Raw genomic sequence first — 26,735 nt, 5'->3', positions numbered from 1 at the left:
ATGTGTTTCTCGGTGTGTATTTTTCACAGAAATATGAATGCAGCTGATGGGCTCAGCAGTCTTATGTTATTATTATTATTATTATTATTTATTTCTTAGCAGACGCCCTTATCCAGGGCGACTTACAATTGTTACAAGATATCACATTATTTTTACATACAATTACATTCTTTTTTGCACATTATTTTTACATACAATTACCCATTTATTCAGTTGGGTTTTTACTGGAGCAATCTAGGTAAAGTACCTTGCTCAAGGGTACAGCAGCAGTGTCCCCACCGGGGATTGAACCCACAACCCTCCGGTCAAGAGTCCAGAGCTCTAACCACTACTCCACACTGCCCTTATGTTGGACCGAGACGCACGATTCATGCTAAGCTGCTTGCAGCTTCTCCCACAATGTCTCGTTGCCACAATAATTCTGCTTGCAGAATTACTGTGAAGACTGTTATGACTAATAGTAGGCTTTCCTCAGTTTTCGGACTGTTGGTTAGCCAAAAGCGCTATAGGTGGGGATCCCTATAAATCGCTTCCGTTCCCACCGGTACTCTGTACAACGAACGAGGTTACCCTTTGCCAATTCACTAGCAGTTGCTGGGCTCAGCTGTTCTGTTTGCAGTCCTTCCCGCAGTGTTTCGTTGCCGCTCTGGTTTCTGCTTGCAGTTCCATTGCGAAGGCTGTCAGGGCTCTGACAGCAGGCTCCTACAGTCTTTTGGCTAGCCAGAAGCTATATAGGTGGGCATCCCTATATATTGCTTCTTCGGTAACTGTAGGTCACAGACCTACCTCCGTTCCCAACCCGATATACGTACTGTACAGCGAATGAGCTTACCGTACCGGTACCGTACCGTATGCACTGTACCGCTGGGACCGTGGGTATCGTGCCCTGTGCACCATACTGTGGGCACCATACCATGTGCACCGTTCCATGGGTACAGTAACGTGTCTACAGTACTAGGTGCATTGCAGCATGTGTACTGTACCGTGTGCCCGGTACAAAGCGTACCGCACCGTTGACACCATGCTGTGGGCACCGCACCATACCGTGCCGTGTGTACCGTACATATTATACTGTACCATTCTAGTGTACTGTACTAGAGCTCAGGTACCGTGCAGGTACTTAATGTTATAGATCCATAAAACCTTGGCTTTGGAACAAGAGTGTTAAAGGGGGCTTCAGGGTTGACCCTTACAACATTAACATAGATGTGAGTTCTCCCTCAGTGTTTTAGCCCTAGCTACTTATACTGGGGTTCCTAATGGTAACGGGCAAGGTAGCCTTTGGCTTAACCTTGTGCATTTTGGTTGGTCTGCAATATTACCCTCTGACGGCTTTGGTATTTCTACCCATTTCGGTAATGGTTGCATTTTGTACTTGATAGGGAACGTTAGGTTATTATCATAACCCTGGTTGCCTGAAATAGAAATGTAACCATTAACCTTCACGGTCACTGCGTCTATATTGCAGCGGTCTTGAAGAAAAATGATGATGATGTGTGTGTCTGCAGGTCTTTTATGCCCTTGGGGGCAGGCATGACAACGTCACAGGCACCAACGTGCAGCTTTGATATGTCTTATTCAGGTTGTCACTGTCTTTAGGTTAAATACCCATTAGTTAATGGTTACATTTCTATTTCAGGGAACCAGGGTTATGATAATAGCCTAACGTTTTTGGAAACACTTAACTGTTCAGTAACCTTTAAGATTATCTTATTTGGAAAGAGGATGTTTTTATGTATTTCTTTCATGTCCTGCATAATGCTATGTCTTTCTCTTTTGTTTTATAAAACATCATTGTCACCACTTATTTTCTCATTAGAATTTGTATGACTACGTCGTTCAAAGACTTTAATGTGTTCCTAAAGTGTGTTTAATGTGTCTAACATGTTTAATTTAGAAAAAAAACATGTACAGTTACAGTCCATGTCCAGTAATTTAATTTTAGAAAATGGTATCTGGTACTATGCTAGGTTAAATAAACCTGACCTACCCACTTCAAACCTGTCTTCCCCATCATAAATCATGCTGTGCAGCCAGTAGCATGTTTTGACCTACTGAGGTGAAATGATGGCCCTCAATGACAGAATTACTGTTCCAAATTACACCTTGTTGCTAAATAGATTTCCGCTGGCGTTGTACTTGTTATAAAAACAAAATGCTACAAAATAGACGTGAAGTGCTGTGGTTATTTCACTCCTGTTATTCATCCATTCTCCTTCGTCGATCACCTACAGTACTCCATGAACCTTCATGTTGTTTATCTCTGCTTAAGAGAGAACATGTAAAACTTTAAATAAAAACACAAATCTTCATATATTTCATCACCCCCAGAATGACAATAATATAAGGGATAAAGTACATCCAAATAAACAGTACACATAGTAATAAGACCATAATTGTATAGTGTGGAAAATGGAAAAAGCAAACATTTCATACATTTTTTTTTACTGTTAAAATGTGTGTGGCAGGGTGAGAAAGGGAAAGGGGGCAGGACAAAGCCCTACCATAAATGTATTTATTTATTTTTAGACCGGGGTACCCCTTTGCCCCTGTGTAATTTATTATTTAGTATTATTTATTTATTGATTGATTTATTTATAAATATGACAGCGTAGCCGTGTTTTGTTGTTGTTTTATAAATGTGACGGCGAAGCCATGTATTTTGTATTGTCTTATAGCATGGATGGGAAGTCCCATCCGCATTTAAAAAAAACCTTGTGCAGAAGGTGACCATCTCCTGAGTTAATTAATTGTTGCTAATCGGGAGATGGTCACCTGCGTATAAGCCTGCAGTTCTCCCTGCTCTGGGTGGGTGTTCAGAAGAGGAGAGAACGAGAGAGAGCGAGGAGGAAAAGGAAAAGGAAAAGAAAAAAAGATCAACATAGGATCAGTGAAAGTGATCTGCCCAGCCTGACCTGTGTGTTTGGTATTTTGTGTTTGTGATTTTGTTTTTGTATACCTGTTTTGATTTGGCTCTGTGAGCAGTGTTTTTTTTAAAATATTTTATGTATTTTTGTTATTTAAAAATAAACGGTGCATGCCGTGTCTTTTGCCCTGTAGTACCTGCATTTGTTTTCTTCCTGCATCTGGCCTGACGTCACCACGTCAGCCATCCTGTCACACATGGTTTCTTTCTTGATGTTTGTTTTGCATCACAATAAAATATCAACTTTAGAATGTACTATACAGTTAGTAATACAGTTGGTTTTCTTATACTATTATTATTATTATTATTATTATTATTAATAATAATAATAATAATAATAATAATAATAATAATAATAATAATAATACAATTACAGTAGAGTGTATTATTGTTGCAGCATCGTTCTTATCGATACTGTATATGAGTAATTGAAAAGTAAGCATACATAAACCTTACATGTTATGTTTACATTTATGAGTCTACAGGAAGCAGGTTGTAATACAATGTCAAAAGGGTAATGTAAAACATTTGTGTCATGCAGTGTGCCAGAGACATGTTATTGTGTTGATGTCTTTAATTATACATTTATATTTGCTCCCCACTGTTATGAATTTGACTTTAGTAGGCTGTGATGTATGAATAAGGGGGGGGGGGCATGTTTTTAGAGTTCACGTTGTTTGATTTGTGCTACCTGATTCAACATGGTGCTTATTAATATTAATAGCATTAATGTTAATGCTACCATTAACCCCAAAACGTTTTATTAAAATAAAGTAATGACCAGATACACGGTTATGGAGATATCGATGAATTTGGGTAAAAACCCAGTATGCCTGCTGCGTTCACATTTCATTAATGTATGGTGTTGACTGCTAACACCATTTTTTTAGAACCAGAGACACCTGAAATGTATCAGCCCTCAGGAGACAGAAACACATGCAGGTGTAATTTTCTCCAGATGATTTTAAGCCTAGTTTTCAAACCTATATAATTACATTTTTCATGATATTCTTTCTTTCTTTAAATCTAATTAAAATTACACTTTCAGCCCTCAGGTAGAATTCTGGATGTGGTTTTAAATTACTGATCTGAAAGTCTCGCCTTCCTGATGCAACGGGTGATTTTCCAAACATACAGACGTTACACTGAGAAAAATACTGCAACTCCTTTATTGGCCTCCAAAACACATACTGCAAGAAGAGGTAAGTGACCTACTTAGTAGTTTCTTGTTTTACTCCTCTGCAGAAGAGTAACTTTGAAATGTTGGCTTTACTAAACAATACAAACTTGTGTCACTCCATTTATGAAACATTCCATACAATGGTGCTGGAGCCATTGTAAAAGTGGTGGGGGTGAAGGTGCAGCCAGGGGGAAGGGTAGGTGAGGGTGCAGCCAGAAGTTACATTTTCAAAAACATTGCTAGGCCAAGAAAGGGGTAATGTAAGTAAACAAAGCAATTTAAAAGCAATACATAGAACAGGAAATTCCATTCTGAATCAGCAAAAATGTCCTGTAAAAGCTTATGTATTTTAACAAGGGACAAAGTATATAGTTGTAGTCAAAAGTTTACATACCGAATGGAAATTTATAATTTATAAACACAAAGAATTTTAGGGAAAATCTTTTGTAGTAAAAGTTTTACTTTTGTGGATGAGGAGAAACAGATGTAGATATCTACAATTACTTATTTCAGCATTTTTTTTTTTTTTGCAGAACTCTAACAAAAATGCTAATTCAAAAGTATTCATACCCTTTGATACTATGATAGTATTGTCCACAGGGTGCTAGAAATTTCAATATGATAATGCAGAACTTAATTCTAGAAAAGTCTTGAAAATGTTGGATTGTATGATGGATATGAGTTCTGATCAAAGGTTTTGTGGAGCACACAAAACAAAAATCGAGCTATTTGGTCACGCTAATAGTCGTTGGAGAAAGTCTACTTTGGTAAGCTATATAAAACTTTCGCATGAGTAATTTCCATTGCACGGATTTCCCCTCTGATACTAGGGTGGGTGAAGCAGGTGCCTGGCGATTCTGCATACTGTATGGAGAGCTCTGCTCAGAGTGCTCAGTGCTGCTTAATATAGAGTTTATCATTGTTAGTTTTTATAGTTTTTTTCTTAAGGTTAATGTTTTTGATATTGTAAACATTTTAAATGGCACTGTGGCAATGTGCCCCGCCCCTGTATGCATTTGTGTGTTATATGTTGTATGTTGCGTGTTGTGTGTAAATGTTGGTGTATAGAGATGGCTGCACGGGATATAAATGGGTGTGTACAGCACGAGTTATTTAAGATGTAATTGTATTTAGGCACGGGATTGCACATCACTTCACGTGCATTTAAAGTGAATTAATTACGTGCAACCTCGTGCTCACATATTCATTACTTTAAATGCACGTGAAGTGATGTGCAATCCCGTGCCTAAATACAATTATACCTCTTAAATAACTCGTGCTGCACACACCCATTTATATCCCGTGCAGCCATCTCTATACACCAACATTTCAACACAACACGCCTACATACAACATATAACACACAAATACACACAGGGGTGGGGCACATTGCCACACACACATAATTATGCTGAGATGGGAAGTAAATGGTAACATGATAAATATTTACAGTGCAGACTATTTTGGATTATTTATAATAACTTTGCAGAGTAGAAAGTGAATACTTGTGTTTCCGAAGATTCCCAAATACTGTCTTTTGATTCTGTGCACCCAAAGACTTGAGAAGGGCTACAGTTGTAAAAAAAAAAAAAGGTTGAAAACCCCTGTGCTAGAGGGATTTGGACATGTCATGGGTAACTGAGCTTTGAACTAACTGCAGTCTATAAATGACTGCTTCAGGAAGCTGTGTGAACTGGAAGTTTTCATTTTCTGTTTTGGCAGACACAATCCATTAACTGTGCAGTAATAACTACCTAATTTTGGGTTAACATAGACACAGAGTGTAGTGACTGTACTAGCCTATATGACAAATGAGGTATATTAACATTCATTTAAAAAAACATTATCTTGCAGTAATATTCATATATTTATAAAACACAAGACTTACTGTATGTTTTGGACTGCTTATTTCGTAACTGAATTAAACCACAGGCATGGACACTTAAACTTTTAAAATGTTTTATTGCTTTTCAGTGACCAGAACATTTTGTCAGCAGCTGGAAACATTTCAAATTATTTTCGAAAATTATATAGCAAGCAATTACCACTTTACCACTTTTGTTTTATTCAAACTAATCTCAACAGTTCTGTTGATTGATGCCATTTTCACTCAATCCATACTGTGATGTGAGCCTTTTTGACATCTGTTAATTGAAACTGTGAGCTAATGATATACCGACTTCTAAATCGCTGCTTGTCGTGTGATATTATGTTATGTTTGGTATTAGACAGGATGGAAAATTAGGAAGCTGAAAGGCAGATAGAATGAAGGATTGCTGTCGACATAGACTGATCACCTCAACTAATAAGGTTCTACACTTAATTGGGTCTATTGAATCTAAAATTGTATGGGGAAAAAAATAGACCTCAGTCGTTGAAATCGTTAATAAGTGAGACTGCCTGGTGTTTTAAATATGTTTTACAGAAATGCATTGAAGTGACCTACATATGCACTGTTAGATGATTGGCTTTTATAACCTTGTTAACTAATCCTGTATGACGATCACGATGTAGGTCTCAGTTTTCCCTACATGAAGGCCGCATACATTATTGCAAACCTTCTAAGTAGGTAAAGTCCAATACCCCTAGTGACTAAATGGAATAACTTAAGTACATTTTCACAGAACACCCTGAAACTGATAGAAAGTCATACTAGAACCAAGGTTCACAAACTATATTGAAAAACAGTTGGATCACAAGTTTCTAAGTGAGCCAAACTTGCCACTAAAAAAAAACAAACAAAAACTGGTACTTTCCCAGTAACTCACACACTTTTATTGTCTCAGAAAATGGTAAGATACTTACTGAATGCAAAATTGTTATAACAGTATTGAACTAAGTGACAGTCGTTTTTCAGCAAGTCCGTTAAAACAAATGGTTTGGAATGTTTGTGTCATCTGGAGGCTGCTTTGCCATGAAATTACACCTAGTTGGGAAAGCAGGTAGCATACACAAACAAACAAGTAAACACAGTATATACAAAGAACTGCATTTATTTTTTAAAGGGATTGGTCATAAATTAAATAAAATTAAAGTGAGTCCATTCATTTAGTTGCTCAAATACTGGTGGTTCCACACTGGACGCGAGTGTATAATTTAGAAGTGACTGGAATGTATGGGTGCGTCTACACAACCAGTGAGGAATACTACTGTGTTCTATTTTTCCCATACATCGCAGGTGACTAGAGTGAAATGGACCAATCAGAAGCAATGTCAGTAATCTTGACATAAGTCAAAACATTTGCTCTTTTTGTGTTTTATTTATGTCATGCACCCAAAGCCTTTTTTGTCTTCTTTGGCTTTTACGACGCATGAGAAGTTATGCAATGCAAAATTTAATTTAGGATTTTCTACAAGGAGGCATGGATAGCCAGTGTAAAAGATCACAAAATGATTGGCTTGAAAGCTGCACTGTTACACATTATTTATGAAGCGTTGTGAGACAATAAATAATGCAATAAAATAAAAAAAAGAATAAAACTCCCGTGTATAACAAAGAAAGACAACAGAAGAAAGCGAAGGATTTATATTTTCACATTGCTTCATGACTTAAAACATGAAATGTGTACACTTTCAACATGGTATGAAGATATAAGATTTGAATATTCCAAATAATTGACTATGTACTGTGGTTGGGGCCAGACACTTACTGAAAAAAGGAAAAAAGTGATTGTCAGTGGGACAGTACACTATATATATATATATATATATATATATATATATATATATATATATATATATATTTGATGGCACTTACTCCCCCTGACCTCTTATGAGTGGCTGACAGGAAAAGCAGAGATCAGTAATAACATTTGTCAGGGGCTCCACTGAGCCTGGATGCTAGGCGAGCTTAGCCACTTAGAGACATTATTAATGAACCACTTTCTCCCCTAGCTAGTCATAAAAGTTCAGATGAAGTAAAAGCCAGGTTCTGAGCTTTGTTTGCAACATAAGGTGACATGTGACCTTTACTCAGATGTACTATATGTGCTATTATCCCTGGCTATTATCCCTCAGCCTTATTCAACAATGTGCTATAGTAAGGAGTTACTTATTTAATTGAGTACGGTAAAAAAACAAATCTATGATATAAGCAGTTTTTGTAATTACACCTGTTTCATATTTTTCTTTTTAATATACATGATATGGATATGTATATTATATATATATATATATATATATATATATATATATATATATATATATATATCATCATCATCATCATCATCATCATCATCATCATCATCATCTTAAGCCTTTTTCAATCCACTGCTGGATGAAGGCCTCCCCAAGATTCTTCCACAAAAGCCTGTCTGCTGCGTCCCTCATCCACGTTACTCCGGCGTGTTTCCTAATTTCATCTTGCCATCTTCCTGGAGGTCTTTTTCTTGGTCACTTTATATCTCTTTGGATCCAGTCTAGTATCTCCTTGGTCCAGCGATGGTCTGTTCTTCTTGCTACATGTCTGGCCCACTGCCATTTCAGTTTTTTCGTCCTTATAATAACATTGAATATTTTTGTTTGTGCTCTTATCCATTCCTTCCTTTTCCTGTCTCTTCTTGTTATTTCCAGCATGCATCTTTCCATACTCCTTTGAGTTGTTTGTAGTTTTTGACTTATTTTTGCATTGAGTGTCCCTAGAAGACATTTTCAAAACATTGGATTGGGAAAATAAGGGTCAAATCGGAGGTCACTTGAGATCAGAACTTAAAGGATGTGTTGCTGTAAGAATATCTCTGTTAAGAAAGGGGAACAAGACTAAAAGGCTAAAATATGCACAAGAACACTATGGACTATGGAACAATGGTCAAAGGTGCTTTGGACTGTTCATGGATGGACAACGACACCTGTGCCTTCTACCAGTTCTATTGTCAATTCAACGCTTGTCTTCCTTCTATTCCTAAAGGATATTATCTTCAACTATTGCTCATCCTTGTTAGACAGCTTTTTGGGTCTTCCAGTCCTGGGTTTGTCAATTACAGATGATGTTTCTCTGTACTTGTTGATTATGCTTCGGATACCACACTATTTCACTATTTCACTCAATGTTATTCCTTCTTTATGCAAGTCAAGGTTGTTATAATAGTTGAAAACACTAGTGGAGACTTTTGAGTAAATTGTTGATGCTCATAATGCATCAGAGTAGAACAATGCAACATGTCTACGACTTTATCTAGTGAGAGTAATCCAGAATGATAAAGCATGCCTACTGTCTCTCTCCACTATGTTTTATTTATTTTTTTGTTAAGTTAGAGGATTCTATTCTTAAGTCTGTAATGTAGTTATTATAATAATGTATGTATTTGGGAGGTGCCTTTATCCAAGGCGACTTGCAGGTGTTACAGGGCAGTACAGGGTTACAGTGCAAGCTTAATGCAATGCAGATTTGTTCTAGATTGTCCCTCTTTGACACACCATTGTCAAATGTATATAAAACTAGGCTGGCTCTCATTAACAAATCATAGCCTTTTTTATTGGTACTGTTTTGTTTTTAAGGTTCTTAAAGGTTTGGTACCTCCTTATCTGAATGTTCTGTTGGAGAGGATTAACACTGGCTATAATTTACGCTCTCAGGATTCTGTTAGTTTGGGAGTCCCAAGGGTTCGCACATGTTTGGGAGAGCTATCTTTCACCTATCAGCTCCCAAAAATGTGGAACTCTTTTACATATAGTGTAATAACCTCAATAATGTACTAGTTATTGACGACTAAGAGAGACGGCACGCATACACTTACTGTAATTAACTGTTGCTTTTTTATTTTCCTTTACTGGATAACACTTTGGGGGGTGCTCACTAGACTGGACCGGAACTAGAATCTGAACAGGACGTGGCTCCCCATGACCCCTTCAGCTATTTGACAATCTCTCCTTTTCTGGCTCTAAAGATCGTATTTGGGAATTGCTTCCTCTTACCATTGTTTTTGCTTTAGTCCACAATAACATACAGATGTGTCTTATTTATGTTCTTTTTTGTAGGCAGCTGACTAAGTTTTGACCACACATGCATTTATTGTGTTGCTTGTATTTGTAATTGTTTTATTGTCTAACAGGACCCACTTGTAAACGAGACAACGGTTTCAATGGGTAAATCTTCTCTGTGTGTGTATATATTGTGAGCCAGCTCACAAGTTTAACACCAGGAGTTAACGGGCCAACAGGCTGCAGGTGTGGTTAGGTAGGCAATTTTGGCTTGACTATTGTTAGACTATCATTGGCCTTAATTGGCCCACACCTGTAGCCTGTAACAGCCAAATGCCTGGCTGGTAAAAGGGAGCATGTGCCGGCAGTCTGGTGGGCTGTTTGTTTTGTTTTCCTGCCTGAGAACCTCTGGGGCTTATCTACCACAAGACTGGAATAGAAGAACAGGAATCAGTGCCGGATAACGTTGTGGTCCTTTGCCTCTGCAATTCCCTGTTCTCTACAGGGGCTACGGGGAACGGCCTGTCCGCTGCTGGGATCCATGAAAGACTGGATTGCAGAGTAAGGGTAGAAGAAGCCCAAACCCCAGGTGGAATGACCTATTCACCAACTGGACGTGGTTATTGGTCCAGTTGGTTTACGTCGGCATTTTTGTTTTGGTGGTTCTGTTTTGTTTGAACTCTTGTTTGAACTGTTTACTTTTGTTATGGACACGGCTCGATAACGCAGCTGACATTGCAGTATAGGAGGAAGCCTTATAAAATACTGAAATAAAAACGTGCTTTGTTTTGGAAACTCCTGTCTGTTTTCTCTGTGTGCACCCACCCGCTCACAAGTGGTACCAGAAGTGGGGCTTTATTGTACACAGTGGTCAGGATGTTTCCAGTGAAACCCCATGATAAGGAAGATGCTGCTTGGCCAGCGGGAGCCAAAGGAGCTGCGGCAGGAGTCGCTGGTGAACTCACCGCCACAGTGCAGCATTTGCTGACAGCTATGCAGCATCAACAGCTACAGTTCCAGGAACTCGTCCTGAAAACCCTGGGGACTCATCGACAAACTGGACCCAGCCAGGTGCTGTCCAAGATGACCCCCGACGATGACATAGAAGGCTACTTAAGGGTCTTTGAGCGGACCGCCGAGCGTGAGAAATGGGCCCCAGCAGAGTGGGCGACCATACTAGCGCCGTTCCTGTGTGGGGAGGCGCAGAAAGCCTATGTTGACCTAGACCAAGAAGCGGCTTGCAACTATCCAAAGTTAAAAGCAGAGATCCTGGCCCGACTGGGGGTGACTACAGTAGTTCAAGCTTGGCGGTTCTATGACTGGCAGTACAACCCTGAGCGGCCGGGGCGTTCCCAGCTATTCGACCTGCTACACCTGGCGAAGAAATGGCTTAACCCTGAGCTCAATTCACCCGGACGGGTGGTCGAGTTGGTGGTAATGGACAGGTTCATCCGGAGCCTTCCTGTGGCAGCCAGAGAGCGAGTAGCAGAAACAGACCCCAGCACCCTGGAGGACACCATAGCTGCTTTGGAACGCTATACCGCAGCACAGGTTCTGGGGCATGCGGACCGGCAGGTCCAGGAGAAGAGAGGGACCATTCCAGTCAAGTCACGTGTCCGCTTGGACCCAAAACTGGCGCCTGGAGACGACCGCCATAGAGAACCACAAGGACCACAACGACACCTTCCAGGGAAACAAGAGGCCCCTGCCGTCGCCACCAATCAGCAGGAATCTATCCAGTGTTTCCGATGTGGCACTAGGGGGCATATCGCCAGGCAGTGCAGGCGGCAGTCACCGGAGAGAATGGATGTTGGACACAGCCAAAGTATACCATGTCTCCAAACCAGCTCGGTGAGTACCGATCCCTTTATTGTTAAAGTGAGGGTGGAGGGTCAAGAAGTGGTTGCTCTGATAGATTCGGGGAGTTCAGAGACTTTAGTTACCAGGGACTTGGTACCATTGGAGAAGTACACGCAAGATAGTAAGGATGTGTACATACGATGTATTCATGGGGACATTAAACCATATCCCACAGTAGTGATCGGGGTGGAGGTAGTGGGCCAGAATTTTTTTGTCAAGGTTGGTGTAGTTCCTGCCCTGCCCTTTGCGATGATCATAGGGAAAAACTGCCCACAGTTTTTAGAGTTGGTTAAAGTTGGGGCGGGCCTATGGGGACAGGGTGAGGGGACGCAGCCGTCCACCTCCAATCCAAATACAGAGGTAGAGAGGGAGGAGGAACCCCAACCTTCCACCTCGTTGCAGAAACCGGAAGCTGAGACAGAACTGTTTCCCTTTCATAATGAGGATATAGCGCCCTCTGTGGGAGAGAGGAAAACTAGATCTCAGAAAAAAAAGGAGGGGGGAAAGTTTTTAGCTAAACAGAAACATGCAGATCGACCGTCCACACAGGCCAGTACTCCTCAGAGGAGCCCCATCTTGCCAGAATTAAGCCAACCAGAAGATTTTCTTAGTCAGGCCGTCGAGTTAGACAGAGAAAACCTTAAACAAGCGCAAATTGAGGACGGCAACTTAAAAACAGCTTTTGAACAGGCAGTGGTGGCGGATGAGGAGTACTGGAAAAATGCAGAAGAAAGGCATACACCCCATTTTTTATTAAACCAAGGGTTACTGTATCGGGTAATACGTGGGACTATTCCGGGGGAACACATCCATCAGCTAGTAATACTGCGCTCCCAGAGAAAGACTGTATTAAATCTAGCACATGTATACTTGCTTGGGGGACATCTGGGGGCAGATAAAACGAGGGCCAGGATTTTGCATAGGTTTTACTGGTTAGGGGTGTGGCGTGATGTGGTGGAGTATTGTGAGTCCTGTCCTGAGTGTCAGCGAGTGACCAGTAAGAAGCCCCCTAAAGCCCCGCTGGTTCCCATGCCCATCATCGAGGTCCCGTTTGAAAGGATTGGGATTGATTTAGTGGGGCCCCTGCCAAAAACTAAGTCTGGATTTGAACATGTGTTAGTGGTAGTAGATTATGCCACTCGGTACCCCGAGGTGGTGGCGCTGAGAAATACCTCGGCCAAAGTTATAGCCCAGTCATTGCTGCATATCTTTTGTAGGGTGGGGTTACCTAAGGAGGTCCTGACCGACCAGGGTACCCCTTTTATGTCACTGGTCTTCAAAGAGCTCTGCGCGCTCCTGAAGGTTAAAACCCTGCGCACTTCCATTTACCATCCACAGACGGATGGGCTAGTGGAACGTTTCAATAAAACACTAAAACAGATGTTGCGAAGGGTCACTATTAACCAGCCACGCGAGTGGGATGTATTTTTACCGTACCTGATGTTCGCATATCGCGAAGTTCCACAGGCGTCCACCGGGTTTAGCCCATTTGAACTTTTGTTTGGACGACAACCCCGGGGCCTTCTTGATGTATTGCGGGAAGCATGGGAGGCAGAACCAGCCCGGGGCCGAGCGGTTCCTGAGTACATTACGCTACTCCAGAATAGGCTAGCAGAGATGGCGGACCTGGTGTCCAGCAATCTCCAGGAGGTCCAGGGAGTACAGCAGCGCCAGTATAACCAAGGGGCTCGAGTCCGAGAGTTTCAGGTGGGGGATAGGGTAATGGTGCTTGTCCCATCCGACCCCCATAAGTTTTTAGCCCAGTGGAGAGGACCCGTTGAAATTATAGAGAAAATGGGCCCGGTTAACTACAAGGTACACCAACCCGGGAGGCGGAAGACCCACCAGATTTATCATATTCATTTGTTGAAGCCCTGGAAAGACCGGGATTGTTTTTTTTTCAGGCAGCCGGACCTAGAAGGGAGGGAGAATCGACCAGGGAGATCCCTGACAGTAGCTATGGGCAGTCAGCTGAGTAAGCAACAGCAAGCCGAGTTAGACCGACTTATCCAGGGAAATGGAGCAGTCTTCTCAGACCTCCCAGGGTCCACACACCTTACACAACACCAAATCGAAACCGAACCAGGAGTTAAAGTACAGCAAAGATACATTAGGGTGCCAGAGGCTAGAAGGGAAGTCATGCGTGAGGAGGTACGTAAAATGTTGGAGTTGGGGGTTATCCGGGAGTCACGCAGTGAGTGGTGTAGCCCGGTGGTTATGGTGGCTAAACCAGACGGGTCAATTCGATTCTGTATAGATTTCAGGAAATTAAATACTGTGTCTAAGTTTGATGCTTATCCTATGCCCAGGGTAGATGAGTTACTGGAGCGGTTGGGAACTGCCAAATATATCTCCACCCTGGATTTAACTAAAGGATACTGGCAGGTGCCGTTGACCCCGAGCTCCTGCGAAAAGACAGCTTTTGCCACCCCAGATGGCTTGTTTGAATTTGTGGTTCTGCCTTTTGGTCTACACGGGGCACCCGCAACTTTCCAGAGGTTAATGGATCAGGTACTACGTCCTCACACCTCCTATGCCGGGGCGTATTTAGATGATGTTGTTATATTCAGTGATGACTGGCGGACCCACTTACAAAGACTGCAGGCAGTGCTAGACTCGATCAGGGAGGCGGGTTTAACCGCGAATCCAAAGAAGTGCAAGTTAGCCTTCTCCGAGACCCAATATCTAGGATATACTATGGGGCAGGGGTGGTTGAAGCCCCAGGAAAAAAAGGTGGAGGTCCTTCACAATTACCCTCGTCCAAAAACCCAGAAACAGGTTAGGGCATTCTTGGGACTGGCGGGGTATTATAGGAGATTTATCCCGCAGTTCTCCACTCGTGCTACACCCCTCACAGAGCTCACAAAAGGGAGAAGGAATCAACCTATTTTCTGGTCAGACCAATGTGAAGCGGCATTTCAGGATCTAAAACAGGCTTTGTCCTCTAGCCCCGTGTTGCGTAACCCAGATTTTTCTAAGCCATTTGTTTTACAGACTGATGCGTCAGATGTCGGCTTGGGTGCGGTTTTAGCGCAAGAAGTTGGGGGTGAGGAGCATCCGATTATGTACTTAAGTAGGAAGCTCCTTCCCCGAGAGCGTAATTATGCCACTATTGAAAAAGAGTGCTTGGCCATAAGATGGGCCTTGGAAAGTCTTAGGTATTACTTGTGGGGCCGCCGTTTCACACTCGTCACCGACCATTCCCCTATTAAGTGGCTGTATAGCCAGAAGGATAGCAACCCACGTCTTACACGCTGGTTCTTGACCCTCCAGCCTTACTGTTTCGATATAAAACACCGGGCTGGTAAGGAACATGTAAATGCTGATGTGCTATCGAGGCTGCATGATGACTCTGTTTTCTTTTCCAGGGATATGCAGCTGCAAAGGGGGAGGGAATGTGAGCCAGCTCACAAGTTTAACACCAGGAGTTAACGGGCCAACAGGCTGCAGGTGTGGTTAGGTAGGCAATTTTGGCTTGACTATTGTTAGACTATCATTGGCCTTAATTGGCCCACACCTGTAGCCTGTAACAGCCAAATGCCTGGCTGGTAAAAGGGAGCATGTGCCGGCAGTCTGGTGGGCTGTTTGTTTTGTTTTCCTGCCTGAGAACCTCTGGGGCTTATCTACCACAAGACTGGAATAGAAGAACAGGAATCAGTGCCGGATAACGTTGTGGTCCTTTGCCTCTGCAATTCCCTGTTCTCTACAGGGGCTACGGGGAACGGCCTGTCCGCTGCTGGGATCCATGAAAGACTGGACTGCAGAGTAAGGGTAGAAGAAGCCCAAACCCCAGGTGGAATGACCTATTCACCAACTGGACGTGGTTATTGGTCCAGTTGGTTTACGTCGGCATTTTTGTTTTGGTGGTTCTGTTTTGTTTGAACTCTTGTTTGAACTGTTTACTTTTGTTATGGACACGGCTCGATAACGCAGCTGACATTGCAGTATAGGAGGAAGCCTTATAAAATACTGAAATAAAAACGTGCTTTGTTTTGGAAACTCCTGTCTGTTTTCTCTGTGTGCACCCACCCGCTCACAATATATATATATATATATATATATATATATATATATATATATATATTTTAGCTCAAAGAGCCAGCTGCCCTAAAGATACACACCCCTACTTATAATGTCCCATTCCCCTGAAATAAAAGTAAGAAATTTGTCAGGAAACAAGAGGCCATAGACACAGCAAACATGGAAGAAGCAAACTCAATACAAAATTTTATATTTCAGTCATTTTTATGCTAGTTGCTTCAAGTATTTCAGACCTGAATTCATATTTTATTGAAAGATGTAGTTTAAAATGACAGTCAAATCTATTTGAAACATGAGTGCCATCTGCTATTGTTTCCTATGATCTATGATTTGGAAACGACTGGTCTTATTTATGTGTCCTGCAATTACAGCTGGTAATGTTTTCCATTCAACCCTCTGGCCATAAACAGAAACAAATAAATGCTGTTTATTGTGACAGTCTACCTTTATTCTGAGAGATGATAAACGGCACCACTTACAAGCACTCACTGCTCATTCTGAGCTCAATTTCAAAGCATTCCCTAGAAAATGACAATATAATGACTTAAGTGAAATAACAACTGAGAATCCATTACTGGTGTTTAGCATGAAATGACACTGTCAAAGTACACTATTTCAAGAAAAGGACTGGAAGTGAATTATGTTGTGTCATCGTTGTGGTCCAACATTGTAGGGTAATAATACTAGATTATTTTTTAACCACTACTGTGCTGGAAACATGTGATTTGTTTGCAGAGGAAAACTATTGCTTGTCCAGTGGTTTTCAAATGTACTGTATGAGATACTGTAAAATGTATAATGTTTACATATTAAATAAAATAATAAAATCTTACTCATTACTGGTAGTTTTAGTGTCTTTACAATAACTTCCTCCCCTACTTTCTGACCACTCGCTAATATTCCAAATATATTCCAATCAGTTTGACAAGCAAATAAAAATAATTAATTGGGTGAATGCTGTGTAATTATAAAGGTCAGGACACCCTTACCACTTACTAAAAGTAAATGCTGTAATCTTCTGATAGGTATGGTTCCAAATGGTAAATCAATAAAGCTGTCCGTCTTTAAGAAGGAATATAATGATAATGAATTAGAATACAGTATTGCTAAACAGAATTAAGCGTGTCTCTGCAATTGTGGTAGGTATTTAATTGAAGATGAATATCAAAGATCTGAACCAAGGCGGTCAGCCTACTGTAAAGTTTAGTTTTAGTTGCAGTCTTTTTACGCAATTACTTAAAGCACTAATTTATGTGTACATATTACCAGTTGAGTATCGTTAATTTGTTAGCCTTTAGAAATCAAATGTATTTACACAACACAGAGTTGTGACACTCTAGACCATATTTCTGTCTTCAGTGTGAGTTATGATTGATGATGTTTACATTTTTGTACAATTATAAATGTACATACATTATCCATATGCTAACATTACAGATTTAATTTATTTAATTTGATCATTCATCATGCAGCCTTGTGACACACTACAACTAACTTTCACGTCATTTAGGTATTACAAAATTAAAAACAAACTTCCATTGAAATTGATGGTGATCTTATGCTGAAGCATTTTTTCCAGGATAAAAACAAGATAAAGACAGTGGTTAGCCTTTTTTTAGAATTGAACAATATATACAGTATATATATATATATATATATATATATATATATATATATATATATATATATATGGTACACTCAGAGTCAGGATTCTGCCAATCACCGATAAAAATAACCATTTCGTGATTTGAGCATTTACAAATTATCAAATAACAAAATGAAAGGTTATTTATTTTGCTCAAATTGCGAAATGGAAAATACCAAGCAACCAAAGAACAAAACAGAAAAGAACACACAGCTTCTTCGGTCTTTGAGTAAAGCGATATCAAATTGCAAAAGGTGCTCTGAGCAAATGCACAGTTCCCTAACAGATTTTGAAGATGCTGCTCATTCTGCGAATAGCATTTAATTATGGGGTGTTAAAAATGAGCATCAAGTGAAATATAAACTTTTTAATACATTTTTTTTTATTAACATAAGATACACATCATTGATTCATTATTTATGTGTTTATTATTTACGCCTTCACTTATCAAAATACACTTTCTAGCAGTTATTCTGCTACAGGCAGCAACAACAGATCAACAAATGAAACCTGTTTCAAGAGTACTTTCTTTTTGATTCAGGATCTCTGCAAGCCTGTGCATCAAGCTACGTCTTGTCAGTACGATACAGGGTGCCCCACTTGAAAGTAGCCCCGTAACTATTTCAGTTTTAGATGTTGGCATTCAGTCCATGTCCAGGTTGGGAATGAAATTCCTGTATAAACTGGGTTTGTAATAACGAGGATTCATGTACATGTCCGTGCCTGCTCCATCGTGAGATTATTTATTTATTATTTATTTGTACGTTGTAATACTTGTAATACTTACTGGGTTATAAGCCGTTGCAATGTGGATAGATACCGACTTTTAATTGTATTTCAGTTACTACATTTATTTAAAATGTTTTTTTAAACAGCAGTGAAAAACATTTTATGAGTATATGAGTATAACGGATACCCTTTTAAAGGAAACTGGTTAGAAAATATACAGTTTAATTTGAAATGCAGTAAGGTGCGTAATAAACTGACTCCGTTGTGATTGAGCAGTTGGTTCAGACAATATAACAGCACATGCTGTACCTTTTCTGTATAATTCTGTGTAAATAAATATAAAACCATGAAGTAGGGCCAACATTATGAATCCAGAAATAAGAAAACAGTTTTTTTTGGATGATGATAATAATAATATTAATAATAATAGTAATAATAATAATATCAGTTATAAAACACATTTGAATTAGATTGATGCAGTAATTGTATCATTGTATTAAAACAAAGATCAACTGAGATTACATTTTTCAATTGCGAGATTAATCGTGATTAGTTTTTTTTAAATCGATTGATATATATATATATATATATATATATATATATATATATATATATACACAGTATATACAGACGTGCTCAAATTTGTTGGTACCCCTCCACAAAAAACGAAGAATGCACAATTTTCTCTGAAATAACTTGAAACTGACAAAAGTAATTGGCATCCACCATTGTTTATTCCATATTTAATCGAAATCAGACTTTGCTTTTGATTTTTTTATTCAACATAATATTGTAAATAATAAAACAAATGAAAATGGCATGGACAAAAATGATGGGACCGCTAACCTAATATTTTGTTGCACAACCTTTAGAGGCAATCACTGCAATCAAACGTTTTCTGTAGCTCTCAATGAGACTTCTGCATCTGTTAACAGGTAGTTTGGCCCACTCTTCCTGAGCAAACTACTCCCGCTGTCTCAGATTTGATGGGTGCCTTCTCCAGACTGCAAGTTTCAGCTCTTTCCATAGATGTTTGATAGGATTCAGATCAGGACTCATAGAAGGCCACTTCAGATTAGTCCAATGTTTTGTTCTTATCCATTCTTGGGTGCTTTTAGCTGTGTGTTTTGGGTCATTATCCTGTTGGAGGACCCATGACCTGCGACTGAGACAGAGCTTTCTGACACTGGGCAGTACGTTTCGCTCCAGAATGTCTTGATAGTCTTGAGATTTCATTGTGCCCTGCACAGATTCAAGGCACCCTGTGCCAGGCGCAGCAAAGCAGCCCCAAAACATAACCGAGCCTCCTCCATGTTTCACTGTAGGTATGGTGTTCTTTTCTTTGAAAGCTTCATTTTTTCGTCTGTGAACATAGAGCTGATGTGACTTGCCAAAAAGCTCCAGTTTTGACTCATCTGTCCAAAGGACATTCTCCCAGAAGGATTGTGGCTTGTCAATATGCATTTGAGCAAATTCCAGTCTGGCTTTTTTATGTTTTTCTGTCAAAAGTGGAGTCCTCCTGGGTCTTCTTCCATGGAGCCCACTTTCGCTCAAAAAGCGATGGATGGTGCGATCAGAAACTGACGTACCTTCACCTTGGAGTTCAGCTTGTATCTCTTTGGCAGTTATCCTTGGTTCTTTTTCTACCATTCGCACTATCCTCCTGTTCACTCTGGGGTCGATTTTCCTCTTGCGGCCGCGCCCAGGGAGGTTGGCTACAGTTCCATGGACCTTAAACTTCTTAATAATATTTGCAACTGTTGTCACAGGAACATCAAGCTGCTTGGAGATGGTCTTGTAGCCTTTACCTTTACCATGCTTGTCTATTATTTTCTTTCTGATCTCCTCAGACAACTCTCTCCTTTGCTTTCTCTGGTCCATGTTCAGTGTGGTGCACACAATGATACCAAACAGCACAGTGACTACTTTTCTCAATTTAAATAGGCTGAATGACTGATTACAAGATTGGAGACATGTGTGATACTAATTAAAGAAACTAATTAGTTTGAAATATCACTATAATCCAGTTATTTATTATCTTTTCTAAGGGGTACCAACAAATGTGTCCAGGCCATTTTAGAATATCTTTGTAGAATAAGCAATAATTCATCTCTTTTCACAGCTTCTTTGCTTTATTCTATGACATACCAAAGGCATGCAAGTATACATGATAAAATAGCTTTTAATTTCATCACTTTTCAGGAGGAATGAAGCATTATTTCAATGATCTGTAAGGGTACCAACAAATTTGAGCACGTCTGTATATATATATATATATATATATATATATATATAGGTATTCTTCAAAATGTCTACGTTGTTATGCTACATTTCTGTTAAGATTTTGCATGTTTCTGTATCTCTAATTGGACTGAGGAATTTGAATCCATATTGATGCAATGCCATGACAAATACCCTGTACAATTCCACCAACTGCTTTCTAAGATGTGAAGGGTACGCTCTGTCACAATGCAAGTCAAACCTGATTGAAATGGCATAAAATGCCTGTTTTTTTAACTCCGACACTGATAATGTTTATTACTCTTGAAGCACATAATAGTGATGAGAGCATAGTAAAGAAACATGGCTTAAGATTGCTTCATGGATTTTAAACTTTATGATTGCACAGGATTACAAATAATCTACCACTAGCAAGTAAGCAAAAGTGATTGCATATAGAAAAGCGTAATGTAAAAGAAGCCTAGGAGAAAGACATCTGATATGTCCTGTGGGAAGAAAGAGCATAAGGCTAGGATATATATATATATATATGGCTCACAAAACACAGGAGTAGACTTTCACTTACTAATGTAAACTGGCTACATGGAGATACTGTAAATTATTTCCCATGGGCAAGTGCCTTAATATTTTACCAGGAGAACTTGAGTGTAAGGAGAGATATCCACCGCAGTGTTCTGATGTCTAACCACAGACAGGAAAGGGACCTCAGTTCAATCTGTCAGATGTTTCCTGACAGCAGGAGTATCTTTTTAGTGGTTCTCTCTAGTACAGTAGCAAGGGCTAGAGGTAAATAAATCCCTGGGTTTACACAGTGACCCATTAAAAAGCAACTGTTTTCTATGTTTAGTCATACACACAGATTCATTTCTGTGTATAGGTTTTATCTTAGGCACAAACACTTTTACAGAGGAAAAAGGCTAGTTTTAAGAACAACTTTTTTGCAATTTATGTAGTTGGTTTCAGTCGGGTTTAGTTATGAAGTGTTTGCAAAATAAGAAAGCAGCAGATGTAACTTTGGCACTCACAAGGTGATTAAGCTTTTGTTTTTATTTAGTGTGTGCAGAGGTGCACTGACAAACCAGTGGAAAAGGAATAGACTGTAAATCTATTGCAAAACCTTTGCCTTGATGTTCTTCTCTAATCACAGTACCTCCATATTTTATATAAACCATTCCCAGGAGGCACTGTAGTACAAATTATGATTATTTATCTTTTGTGCTTTCATACATTTTCAAATATATCTTAGCCTGAGTGACCTTTTCAAAGCCAAGTTACACAGATTTACAATTTAAAGACCCAATTAAAAATGTTTCTTTTTTTGGTCAGCAACCATGAATTAATACATCTCAAGCACAGATTTTTTCTTTTTTTTTTTTTTTTAAGAAATATGTACACTATAATAATTCAAACATATCTTAAACACAAGGGAGCATTTTGAAAGTTTTTAACTCCAAAGTGTAATCTTTTTAATGTTACTGAAACAGAAACTCCAGTTTTATTTAATAGCTCAAATTTTATTTCTGTAAAAACAAACAAACAAAAAAAAATGTTGTAACATGTTTCTTTGGTGGTGGGGTTAAGACTAGGAAAAACACTGTTTAAGGCTAAGAACATCCACTGCACATCCCTTTTTTATGTTTTTAATTGTCCACCTTTATGTCCTTTAGAAATACATCCTTTAAGAGTCAATAGCCTCTGGTGTTATTTTAGCTGCTCTTTATATGTTTCTTACTATTTTAAGATGTTTCCCATCGTTTTACATGGCTCTAGGTTTTGTTGCTTCAATGCTGAACTTGCTTTGATAACCCTGTACTGAACAGTCTTCCTCCTTCTATTCAAATCATGGAACAACGTGACGGCTCAGTTTTACCAGCCCCACCTGTTGACTGTAGAGAAAGTGAGGCTGTCAGAATTGAAAGGTAATATCACAACATGGTTTGAACAGAATGAGGAAGGTTGTTCTGTCCCAGCAATTGGTATTGTCAAGACAAGCTCAAAACAAGCGCAAAACCAGGTACAGCAGACTTAGCGACCAATTATAATAACTTAATGCTGAAGCAACAGAACCCAGAGCAATTTGAGAATGATGGTAAACACCATACTATACAAGGGAAATGAAAAAAAGACACTTAAATGACATTTGAAGCAATATATTCTTTACCTGATAAAAATGGGTTTCAAAGACTACACTGTTCAATTGGGTCATTTATGGGAAATCAGTTTGTTATGATATTTGAAGCAACAGCATTTTAATACTGTATTTTTATATACAACAGGCTACCATACTGAAATACTGCAGACATGCTTAATGAAAAATGTTCCTCTTTGGTTTTTATCAGTGTGAAAGATCCCATCTACAGACCCTGTGCAACAGTGACAAAATCTATAACAGAGACTCGAGATGAATATAGTATGTATTCATCAATTCTCCTTTGACTCTTTATAGAAAAAAATGTGCTGTACAATAATTTATACCCCACAACCTCCCTTTGCTGATTCAATGATGGCATACAAAATGCACAAGGTATTCACTTGATTGGCAACAAAAAAAAGCAGCTTAACCAACATTCATCTGTGGTGCAAGTTCCCGAGGTGAATCCCCCTGTTGTTATTGATGATAATTGTGCCCTTTCTAACTTGCTGTATGGAGGGTTTATTTTTAGATGGTTAATGTCCTGTAGTGTTGTATACTGTATTAGGAGTGAACAGTTTGAATGCATGATGGCTCATCCAAAATACTCATATTACTTTACTTCACTAGTGTCATCTTGCATTGGTTTACATTTTAATACATAGGATAGTTTTTTTTTTACTGACTATTAATGTGATATAATAAACCATAATTATCGTCCCATCTCAATGCTAAACGCAGTGTAATACAGCATATTAGATTAGAGCTGTCATCTTTCTAAAGAAAAAAAAGAACAATAGCAAAATCACATTCTGAGTGATGGAAAGTGGATATGGGTATTTGTTAGTGGACAATGGAAAAGGGAGTCATATACATTTAAATACAATATATATCTGGCAGCATCATTCAGGTGAGCCCATGTACAACCAACTGCATTAGTGTTAACATATATCTTTCAAAACAACACATGCATAGATACAGATACAGATGTGGCACCAAAACCCAGAGCATCACTTTGCAATCAACTTTGACACAAGTGATTCCAATTGCTATACAGAGATTTGGCAGGGCTACTAAATTGGTGTTCACTTTATTTGGAAAAACACGACTTAATAGATCCTGTGTTGAAAGGCATCCGTACTCTAATGCAGATGTGTGCAGAAGGCCGTGGCCCAATCCATTTACCTATCCCGCACCTTCTTTCTTAATTTATTTTTCAAAAATCTTCCCGCATGGCACTTTCTCCTGTTGTCGTGTTTGTATGTTGTGGAAAAAATAAAAGATCTCACTTGTCAATATACGCATTAATTAAAAAAATATACAGTCACAACTCAACGATTTAAGGGAGAGAAGTGGATTACACTTTATTCTAGTGTTAAAGTTTTCAAATTACATCTATAATAATTCAACAACTTCTATATTTAACCTTCAAGGATAAATGACCAATTTTAAAACTGAAAATATAAAATAATCTAATATAGATCATTATTATTTTCATGGGAAGTACAGAATTGAATAGAAATGAGGTTAGACAACACAACTTTATTAAGTTTTAAGAGTTTACCACTCCAGTCTGCTAAAAACAAAAATGTTATCATAAAAGGTGAGAGATCTGTGTGAACTGTTCCATCAGTAGGACATGGCTTTAGAACAGGTGTCATTAATTAGTGTCATCTTCCCAGGTGTTCTTTATTGTTGAGTAATAATAGAACAGTTGACCTCCTTAGAAAACAATGGGAGCGCAGTGTCCGGTTGTCCTATAATATGGTATATTGCTAACTAATACAGACCTACATATGTATTAGTTAGATCATACTGGTTATAAGCATATCAGTAATATAGCCCAATTAAAAAAAAGGACAATACAAAATAGTTATGTGAACATCTAGGGCTACTGTATGACATATAAAGAACAACAGGGGTTGGGGAAAACATCACAGTAATGTGGGACAACTAAGGGGAATGTTATCTCATGATACCAGCAGATCAGGTGGTAAATGGGGTGTCCCAGGGCAGGACAACAAGAGATAAAAGCAGCCTGTGCAAATGATTACACTTGTTTTAAAGGCTTGAACTTAATTAACTTCACGTGGGATGCTGTTTAGCATTGTCAAATCATGGATTTATTTTGTCACCCACTTTCACTGCTTGTAAACCATTGATTTACATCACACATTTGTGTTCATGGTGTCCATTTTAAATATATAATTGATGTTGTGTATTTTGTTTATGTTAAAGTATATTGCTTTATAGCCGCTAATTTGTATGCATGTTGCATGTTCTGTGTTGTCAATACAGGTTTTACCTGTTTATGATTGTGTACCTTCAACCTATACCTTTCAATTTGTTGAAATCTTCTTGCTGGGCTTTAAATGAAAAATAATTGTAGAATTTCCACGCATTCCCACATATTCCCACTTAATGGAACTTAGACATAACATTAAAAGTTTACGCTTATCAACTTGCCTGTGAACCATATCTTGTCTGTTTGAATTTGCCCATCTGTGGAAGAGAGTTGTGAAGAAAGACTTTAATTATCTGCCACTGAGGATGGAGTTTTAATGGAGGCTAAAAAGTACATACATACAGTATGTCACACTTTTTGCATATATATATATAAAGAACCACCTTTGCAAAGTTATTGAGTGTCTCGGGTACGGTACGTGAAGACTGTCACACTTACTGTCACATTTATCTAGTGAACTGCTTATTGAGTTAAGATGTTATTGACAGTATCCGAATATGGGGGTAAATTAAGACTAAATACAATTGTTACCTGTCTGTCTGAACACCTGACTGTTTGTCACACCCTTTTCATTCATCTAGATTCCTTTTCCAATTCTGACGAAACTTGTTAAGTTAACGCATTGATACATTTAGTATTGTACGTATTCAACTGTGATGAAACTTGGTTTGGACATTATCATAATTTTGAGGTATATTTGGAGTTTGTGCAAACAGTGGATATAGGTCATGAAGATGTAATTCTGCAAGTTGCTGATAACACAATTAAGATATAACAAATAAGAAAACATGAGATTGTTGGGAAATTATGGCTCAGTATTTATAATAATATATTTGCCATTTCAGCTTGTTGTGGTATGCTTATTTCTTAAAATAAGCCCCATCACAGGTATTGGTTACAGTTAACATATGTAAGTGTGCCTGTATGCTTCACTGAGCAGTCCTTAAGTATTGTTAAAGGCATCACTCAGTGGAATTTAATTTTACAACTGACTGTCAAAACATCAAGCTGATTAGTCTGACTTAGCAATTTACTTCAAGCCACTTGCAGACAAAGCTAATAACTGAAAGCATTTTTCTTGACATGAACATGTCCAGCAATAATAATAAATGTGTATTTCAAATAAATGGCAGAAAATATTCTAATGTATTTTCAGATACCAGTACTGTATACTGTACTGTATTTTAAATATAAAAAATAGCCTTTTAATTTGTTAAACTAGTTTTCCTATTTGCTACAGATCAACTAAATTTTACTTTGCTTTATAAATGTGATACTCCCTTGCATTATGTTCTAAGTTACAAAAAATAATATCAAGAACAGATTTATTTTCAGCATTATCTTTATTTACCTAAGTAGCGTACATGGTAGCAAATGTTTCTACATTTGACCTACTACTACACACTACCAAGTTTTATTATAGTGATCTGCTTCTGTAGAATACATTCTTAAAATCATGTTTTATATACCTTATTTTTCATTTTGTATTTGTTACCTGTTTATATTCTATTACTTTTGTTCTCTTTCATTCTCTATTGCTGAATTTCAGAAAGGTTGTTTTAGAAATTGCTATTAGGCCATTTATATCCTCTCTGGAACTGTGAGGGGGAGGGGGGGGGAGAAGAATCTTAAGTGGGGGACTAAATATTGTGTTAATGGATGCTATTATATGACAACCTCCATTTCTGTTTGTGGCATTTCAGTGTATTACCTCTAGAAATCAACTTGGTCGTACAACAGTTTTATGGCATTGTGCTGGTTAGCTTAGAGCTCTGAGTAGATGCTAAATAATTGTTCTTATTAGCTACTACAGTATCT

At 38.7% G+C, this 26,735-nt stretch overlaps 1 protein-coding gene across 1 annotated transcript in view; it reads left to right on the top strand.

Annotated features, from left to right (window-relative positions):
- The window catches only part of LOC117421382 (teneurin-3-like), a 932,247-nt gene that overhangs the window by 508,791 nt on the left and 396,721 nt on the right, over nucleotides 1–26,735 (top strand). The window contains exon 5 of the mRNA XM_059027478.1: nucleotides 3,975–4,128. The gene's annotated coding sequence lies outside the window, so the exon portion shown is untranslated. The remainder of the gene's footprint in view (nucleotides 1–3,974; nucleotides 4,129–26,735) is intronic.

The sequence above is a fragment of the Acipenser ruthenus genome, chromosome 1, assembly GCF_902713425.1.
Source record: "Acipenser ruthenus chromosome 1, fAciRut3.2 maternal haplotype, whole genome shotgun sequence".
Taxonomy (NCBI): domain Eukaryota; kingdom Metazoa; phylum Chordata; class Actinopteri; order Acipenseriformes; family Acipenseridae; genus Acipenser; species Acipenser ruthenus.
The sequence above is the reverse complement of the archived record's forward strand: the minus strand, read 5'-3'. Positions and strand labels throughout refer to the sequence as shown.